Here is a 9,612-nt window from a genome sequence, read left to right as displayed (position 1 = left end):
TTTTCCAATTAAAAAACCTTTTAAACGCGCCGCGTATAAATTGGATTAAACGTTTTTTATTTCGCCGCGCGCCCCCGTTAAAAAAATCCAATTTTCTCGGAATATAATTACGTATTATTTTCGGAATTGGACCGAATTTTAAACGAAAAAATTAATAATTTTTTAAACGAAAAAAACATTTGCGTTAATACCCAATATAAAAACGTTTGGCGTATTTATTATACCGTAAAACGTATAAACGGTATTATTTGGTAATATTTAAATTATTTTTAAAATGGTTTTCGTAAATAGCGTACCGGCGGTAATAATAACGATTATAAACGATTAACCTATTACGGGTATTTATTTTATAACGTTTTTTAATAGCGTTAACGCCGGTTAATAGATTTTTTATTAAATAGGCGGGTTTCGGCCCAAATTATTATTTTTATATTATTTTTTATATTATTTTTGCGCCGGGTTTTTTTTTTTTTTAATAAATAAAAAAATACGTTATACTATTACCGTATTTTTTATTATATTTGTAAATTTTTTAATATTTTATACTATACGTTATAAAAGTTAAATAAAATTTTAAAATATTCGAATTTGGTTATAAAAAATGGTTTGGTAAATCCGTTTACCGGTATTAAATTTATTTTTAAATACGTTATTTGGAAATTATTACGCGCGTATTTTTATTTAAATTATATATTTTAAATATTTGTATGGCGTAAATTAATATTAATTTGTAAATTTTTATCGATTATTAAACGAATAATTTATTTATTATCGTAATATAAATTTTAGGGTTAAATTAAATTTAGCTATATATTACGGAAAATCCTATTTTGGGCTATAGTTTTTTTACCTATTTTAAATAACGCGTATAATTTAATTTTTATTGTTAAATTTATTACCGTAATTTATTTAACCGCCTTCCAATTAATCGCACCCCCGAATAGGAATATTACGTATCCTTTAAACGATTTTTTAATTTTTAAATTATTATTAAAAAATGCGTTATTTACGATTAGTAAATATTAAATTAAAAAGTTAACCCCGTATTTTATACCCAAAAATTTAAATTCGTATAAATATTATAATACCCGTTTGGTTAAACGTTTGTATAATAGGTTTAGGTTGGTAAAAAACCGGGAAAAAATAAATACCGCGTACGTAACGTCCGGTTTAAATATAATAACGGTATATAAAATAAATTTTACCATTTTTTGGTAAATTTTTATTTTTTTTAGAATTATTTTATATTTATATGCTGGAATAAAACTTTTTGGGAATGGTATTGGTGGGTAATTTTTATTTTTTATAAATTTAAAACGTATAGTAATTTTTTTAATATAGGAATCGTATAATAATATAACCGTACGTTATTTTTTATTTCGCAATATGCGTATACCAAAAAATTAAAAAAACGGTTCCTAACGTAATTTATATTTGGCTTTAAACCCTGTAATTACGGTTTAACTTTTTTACGTATATTTTTTGGAATATAAAACGATTATATCGTTTACAAAAAAAATTATTATAATTTTATTTTATTTTAATATATATATATATAAGGTTTATCCCCAACGGGAATAAGCCCCAAATATTTAAACGTTTGTAATAATTTTTCGTACCAGAATTTGGGTAATTTTTTTATTCCGTAAAACGTTTTTCGTAATTTAAATATTTTATTTTTATTTCCAAAGTTTTCAAAAACGGTATAATAAATTGGTTTATTAATATTAAATATTACGTTAAAAAACGCATTATTTATATTTATTTATATTATTTTAAAATCGAAATACGTTATAAACGCGAATATTAATTTAAAATTATACGCCGCGAATATCGCTACGTAAATATTTTTAAACGTATTAGGCGTTTATTAATTGCCCCTAACGATTAATCGAACTTTATACCGTTTAAAATATCCGTTTTTGTCGAATTTATACGTAAATACTTATATTAAAAGGATTGGTTTTATTTTGTATTCCGATTTTAATATTATTTTCCAGATTTGTTTATTTTTTAACGTAACTTATTTTAGACGCGCGGCCTGTATAAATTACGCGTAATTTGGGTATTAAATTAGTTTTTTTTACGTTTTAAAAATTGGTATTAAATCGTTTCGGTATAACCTTATTTTTAAATTAGGTTTTTTTTATTATATAACTATTATAACGGTTTTGTATAAGGTTTTGTGGTTATAATTACCGTTTTCTAACGCGTTTTATTAATTAAGTAAAAACGTTGTAAAAAACGTTAATTATATTTTAAAATTTGGAACGATTATCCGGTTTAGGTTATATATTTATTTGGTTTATACGTTTATATTTCCGTTTATTTGTATTTTTTTTACGGGGAATATAATATTCGTAAAATTCGTGTTTTTATCGTTCCCCGTACGTTTTTTACATTATACGTTTTTTTTACCCCGTTATTTGCGTAATTTTATATCCGTTTTTAAAACCTTTATTATAAATTTGGGGTTACGTAAAAATCGTTTAAATTCGTTTGGGCGTTTTTTACTAACGTTTTAAAATTTTAACGTTAAAGTTAATTATTTTGTTTAAACGTTTTTGGGATTTTATTATTTGGGGGTATTTTTACCCCTTATTTTGGATTTGTCCGATATTAAATAATTTTGCGCCGTTTTTTCCGAAACGAAATTCGGCCTTTAGGCCGGGATATTTTTTTTGGGTATGGGCGTATTAATTTTTTTATTAGGGGAAATTAATATTTCGGGTGGAAATTTTATACCGTTTGGAATACGTATTTTAAATTTGGTATTATTATTTTTTATTTTACGTATTATTTTATTATTTTATAAAATATTTATATATTTTAAAATTATTAAAATATATTTTTTAGGTTTGTTAATTTTTATATAAATATTTTTAGGCGTTTTCGGTTGGTTAGCCGTTTTATTTGGAAAAGGTCCGTCCGTTATACCAGATTTTGTTAATATTATTGGTTTACCGCCGGCGTACGCGGTTATTATTTCGGCGCCCGGATTTTATATTTTTAATACGTTATTTATAATTAAATTAAAAATAGGAACGTTTGGATTTATTATAAAGTTTAATTTGTTTTTTAATAAACCCAAGTTTTTAATATTAACAGGAGCCGAGTTTATAAGGCTACCCTATACCCAAAATAAATAAATAAACAAAATAAATAAATAAAACGCATGCACGCACAAAACTTTAAATATTACGTCTTTTTTACAATAAAGCAAATAAGACAAATAAATAATATAGTTTAATAGTATAATTTATATAATAATAAATATAATAATAATATAAAATGTATAAATTCAATTCCCAATATTGTCGCATTTTCTTATAAATGCAATAAATGTAATAAATAATCCAGGTAAACGGTTCCAGCCAGCCCTGCGTGGCCAAAACCGGTTACGTGGTTCTAACCCGCATTTCCGGCAATCCGGATTAAAGAGATTATACCATAGAATCGGTATACGTATCCAATTTTAATACTTTATACAGTAACGAATATAATAACGATCTTATAATTAATTGTACAATTAATTATACAAACAATATAAGTTTTTATTATCCGCTAACAAACGGTTATCTACCATTTTACGGTTTAATTATCCCTACAAATAATTTCCAACCTTAAAACCTTAAAACTACCTCGTAACTTTTTTTAAAGGTTATAAACCCGGAATAATTTATTCGATCCTATAACGAAAAACGATTTTATCCATCGATTATACCACGAATTTATTTCCGATCGATCCGATTAATATATTTACCAATAGCCCTATTCGAAATTTATATAACGGTATAATTATTTATACGATATTATTTCGACGCATTTATTAAAAGCCATTTTTAGTTTTTACCACCTATATTATTTTATTTTTAACCATCGATTTTACCCCTAACCGTACCGATACTAATATAAACTTTATATTATTCGATAGCTTTTTTTACGATTTATTTAACGATATTATCCATTCGATCTTAAATTTAACCGTTACCGAGATATTCGAAAAAGAAATATAAAATGGCCGCCTTCGATAAATTCCCCATGGTTTAATTTACCGGTACCGAGAATTACCCTATTTGGGCTATTTGTACCAAAGCCGCTTTGGAGTATAAAAGTTTTGGAAATATAATTGGAAATAATACCGATAATAACGGTATTAATTTGGATAATAATACCGACGAAGGTATTAATACCCGTTTCCAACCGACGGATATAAAAAATATACAAATTTTGGCCGTTATAAAAATATTGTGTAAAAATGGGCCCTTTTTATATATTAAAAATTGCGTTACGGTATACGAAATTTGGGATAAATTAAAAAAATTATATAATTTAAAAGGTTTTATTTCGGATTATTTTTTATTAAAGGAATTTTTTACGGTTACGTTTAACGTTTTTAATAATATCGAAAGGTATTTAAATAAAATAAAAAAATTATATACCAATTTAAAATTTAAAGGTTTAATAACCTAAAATAAGGTTATAATAACCTAAATATTAAATAACCTGGATGAAAATTGGAATTTTTTTGCCCAAAATATAATCCAAATTTTACGTAATAATCCAAATAAATATATAGTGGATAATTTATTCGCTAATATTTTGGATAAATACCGGGGGTAGGAAAATAAAATAGCGTTGGTTATACGTAATTAAAAAAAACAAAATAAATATAATAAGCCCAATAACGATAAAAACAGGGTTAATAAAAAATCCAGTTGGAAAAATAAAAACGAGTTAAAACGGTATAAATATTGTAAATTAAACGGCCATATTATATCCAACTGTGCATTTTTACACCCTGAAAAGGCTCCCAAAGGCTGGAAGTTTATCGATAATGGAAAGGGAGATAAAAATAAAAATAAAGATAAGGATAAGGACGAATCTGTTAATATAGTTAGATTTCCAAATTGGAGAGAAGGCTACAATAAAGAACCGATTATAACGTTGGACGACCTTATAATCTTTGAAAACGAAAACCAAAATAACGTAAATTATACACCCAATAATAATAATAATAATAATAATAATAATAATAATAATAATAATAATAATAATAATAATAATAATAATAATAATAATAATAATAATATTATAAATAATAATTATAACGAATTAAATATTAATAATAAATTAATAAATCTAGGCCGGAAACGTCGAAATGGGCTTATTATAAATGCCTATTATACGATAATTTTTATACCTAATGTAATTTATTAGAATTTTAATTTAAATGTTGAAAACGTTTTAATTGCAAATAAAAAGTCCTCCATTTTTATATTCGATAATGCAGCCACTATTTATATATATTGCAATTTAAATGATTTAACAAATATAAAGTCCGTTAATACAACGGTTAAATAGGGTAATAACTCACAGTTAATAATAAATAAAATAGGTATTATAAAAATAATATATACCGATACGGGTATAATCGAATATATAAATAACGTATATTATATACTAAATTTTGGAATAAATATATTATCCGTTACACAATTGTATAAATATATTATAACCTTTATAAATAATAAAATAGAAATAAAAAATAAAAATAATAAAATAATAACGGAAGGTATTAAAATAAACGGATTATATAACCTTCCAATTTAAATCTTGGATAATAATTCGAATATAATTTTATATACGGAGGAAAATATAACCTCCAATATAATATATAAAATGCACGTTAAATACGGGCATATTGGTTTAAAACCAATTTTACAATTAATAAAAATAAATAATATAAAAATAACCAAAAACGATATACAAAAATATAATAAATATATATGTAAAGTTTGTTTAAAAACAAAAACAAACCGAAATATAAATAAAATATTTACCAATATTACAAATTATAATATATTGGATAAAATACACTCCAATTTAGGGGGACTAATAAAACCACCTACATATAATAATTATAAATATTATATAACGTTTTTGGATAAAAAATCGCGTTTTTTACGCGTTACATTATTAAAAACAAAAGCAAATGCATTAATTGCTTTTAATATATATAAAAAGGAAATGGATAATAATACCGTTAATAAAAATGGTAAAAAAAGTATAAAAAATTTTTTTACCGATAACGGAGGCGAATATATAAGTGACGATTTTAATAAAACGTTACAAAATAATGGTATTATACACTATTTTATACCGGTTTATACAAAAAAACCCAATGGGTTAATAAAACGTATAAACCTAACCTTATTTAATAAAATACGAACAATGCTATATAATAGTAAAGCTCCGAATTATTTATGGGGTAAAGCGTTATTATTAGCCGTATATTTATATAATAATACACCGCATACGGCTTTAAATATAAAAACGCCGTTCGATATATTTAATAATATAAATAACGATAATAATAACGATAAAAATAACGATAAAAATAATAATAATAATTTTAATAATGCAAATGATATAAATAATTATATAAAACCTTGGGAATGTATTATTTATTATAATAATAACCAATATAAAAAAAAATTAGAACCTCGCAATAAAATAGGTATTTTAGTGGGTTTTACACCCAATACTAAAATATATAAAATATGGGACCCAAATACAAAGAAATATCTCTTGGCCAAAGATATTACATTTATAACAAATAAATTTTACTCGTATATAAATAAGATAAATAAAAATAATAATAATATAAATAACGAGGTTGAATTTTCTTTCCCAGAAATAAATAACGATAATAATAATATTTTCGACGATAATAATAATAATATTAATAATAATAATAATATAAATAAAAATAACGTCGAAAATAATAATTCGTTTTTGGAGATAAAATTAAATAATACCCCTCCAAATAATGCAACTGATTATAAAATATTTAACGATATATTATATACGATAAAAAATATAAATAAATCGTTAAAATATAATTTTAACGAAAATAATTTTATATTAATAATAAATTCGTTAAAAGAACCAAATACGTTTAAACAGGCCATGGAAAGCCCTAAACGAGATAATTGGTTACAAGCCTGCAAAAACGAAAATAATAGTTTAATCGAATCCAACACCTTTAAAATTATGGATTTACCGTTAAATAAAGTGGCTATAAACGGGCGTTGGGTATTTAAAAAAAAACCCTTAAATAATATAAATAATAACCGCTTTATTACGGATAAAAATAATCTGTATCGTTATAAAACCAAATGGGTAATACAGGGATTTAACCAAATAATGGGTGTAAATTACCTGGAAACCTTTTCTACTACATGTAAAACGGAAACCTGGCATATATTAATAATGTTAATATTATATAAAAAGTGGTACGTTATATAATATAACGTTAAAAACGCGTTTTTATACGCGGATATCGATATAAAAATATATATAAAATTACCTATAAGGTTATATAACGATAATAAATATATAAATAAAATGGGTAAATTAAATAAAACCTTATACGGATTAAAATAAACGCCAAAATTATGGTATATTTTCCTTACAAAAACCCTTATAAAATTGGGATTTATAATTTTTCTTTACGACGAAGGCGTATATATAAACTAAAATCCAAAAAATAAATTTTTTGGTATAATTTTAATTTGCTACGTCGACGATATTTTAACTTTTAACGCTAATTTAACGTTATTGGATGATTTATATAACGAATTATCCAAATATATAAAAATCGAAAAACTAGGTCCTATATCCAATTTTTTGGGTAATAAAATAAATATAAATAAAAAAAATAAAACGGCTTTAATTAGCCAGGAAAATTATACCGATAAAATATTAAATAAATTTAATATTATAAATAACGAAAAACCTATATCCATTCCGGGGGTATTAGATTTCGAATTCGATATAAATAAAAATAAAGCTACAAAAAAGGAAATAAAAAATTTCCAACAAAAAGTAGGCTCGCTATTATATTTAGCAATAAAAACCCGCCCAGATATAATATATTATACGTGCCTAGCCGCCAGGTTTATGGCTAATCCTGGGGCTAAACATTTTAAAATATTAGAAAATGTTTTTAAATATTTGCTAAAAAATCCCACATATAGCCTACAATATAAAGCTATAAATAATATATCCCAAAATAACGTTAATAATAATAATGGATCCAATATTAATATTAATAATAATATTAATAATAATATTAACGATAAAAATAATATTGAAAATATAAATAATATAAATAAAAACCTCGAGGATAAAAGCCAAAATAAACCAATATTATTTATAAAGGGATATATAAACGCAAATTAGGCTAATAATCTGCATAAAAGACGTTCTACTACTGGATATATATTTAATTTATCCAATAATAATAATATAAATAATAATAATATTATAAGTTGGGTTTCGCAGCTATAAAAAACAGTGGCGTTATCGTTAATTAAAACTAAATATATGGCTTTACGGGACGCCGTTAAAAAAGCTATTTATTTAAATAATATGCTTATTTATATTAATAATAATATAAAATTAGGGTTTAATATAAAAACACCTGTAATTTTAGTGGATAATACGTCAATTATAAAATTAGCCGAAAATCCGGAATTTTATAAAAGGTTTAAACATATTAATATTATATACCACTTTAACCGCGAAGCGGTAAATAATAAACAAGTGGAAATAAAATATATACCAACAAAACTAAATATAGCTGATTTTTTAATAAAATCGGTACCTAGACCTTTATATAAAGAATTTATAAAACATGCAAATATATATAATGGTGAAAACCCATAAATAAATAATATATATAATATAATTATATATATAAATAAATAAAATAAACAAATAAATAAATAACGTATCCACGAGCTAATTTGTTTTAATAAATATAAAAAACAAATTACGGGGGTATATTAACAGGAGCCGATTTTATAAGGCTACCCTATACCCAAAATAAATAAATAAACAAAATAAATAAATAAAACATATATACGTACAAAACTTTAAATATTACGTCTTTTTTACAATAAAACAAATAAAACAAATAAGTAATATAGCTTAATGGTATAATTCATATAATAATAAATATAACAATAATATAAAATGTATAAATTCGATTCCCAATATTGTCGCATTTTCTTATAAATGCAATAAGTGTAATAAATGATCCAGGTAAACGGTTCCAGCCAGCCCTGCGTGGCCAAAACCGGTCACGTGGTTCTACCCCGCACTTCCGGCAATCCGGATCGAAGAGATTATGCCATAAAATCGGTACACGTATCCAATTCTAATACTTTATACAATAACGAATATAATAACGATTTTATAATTAATTGTACAATCAATTATATAAATAATACAAATTTCTATTATTCGCTAGCAGACGGTTATCTGCCATTTTACGGTTTAATTATCCCTACAAGTGATTTCCAACCTTAAAACCTTAAAGCTACCTCGTAACCTCCCTCAAATTTAATAATCCTTTTTTTTAGGGTTTCCAGTTTTGGATTATGGATTTGGTTAATTAAAAATTCGTATTCGTCGGTAAATTTTTCTGTTTTTTTAATTTCCTATATTATCCCCTGGTAAAAACGTAATTTATTAAAATGTACGTTACGTGAGGTAATAATTTTGTCGAACGAAAGTATTTATATATAATATATTTTAATGGCT

Source organism: Pyricularia grisea, chromosome I (genome assembly GCF_004355905.1).
Source record: "Pyricularia grisea strain NI907 chromosome I, whole genome shotgun sequence".
Taxonomy (NCBI): Eukaryota; Fungi; Ascomycota; class Sordariomycetes; order Magnaporthales; family Pyriculariaceae; genus Pyricularia; species Pyricularia grisea.
The sequence above is the reverse complement of the archived record's forward strand: the minus strand, read 5'-3'. Positions refer to the sequence as shown.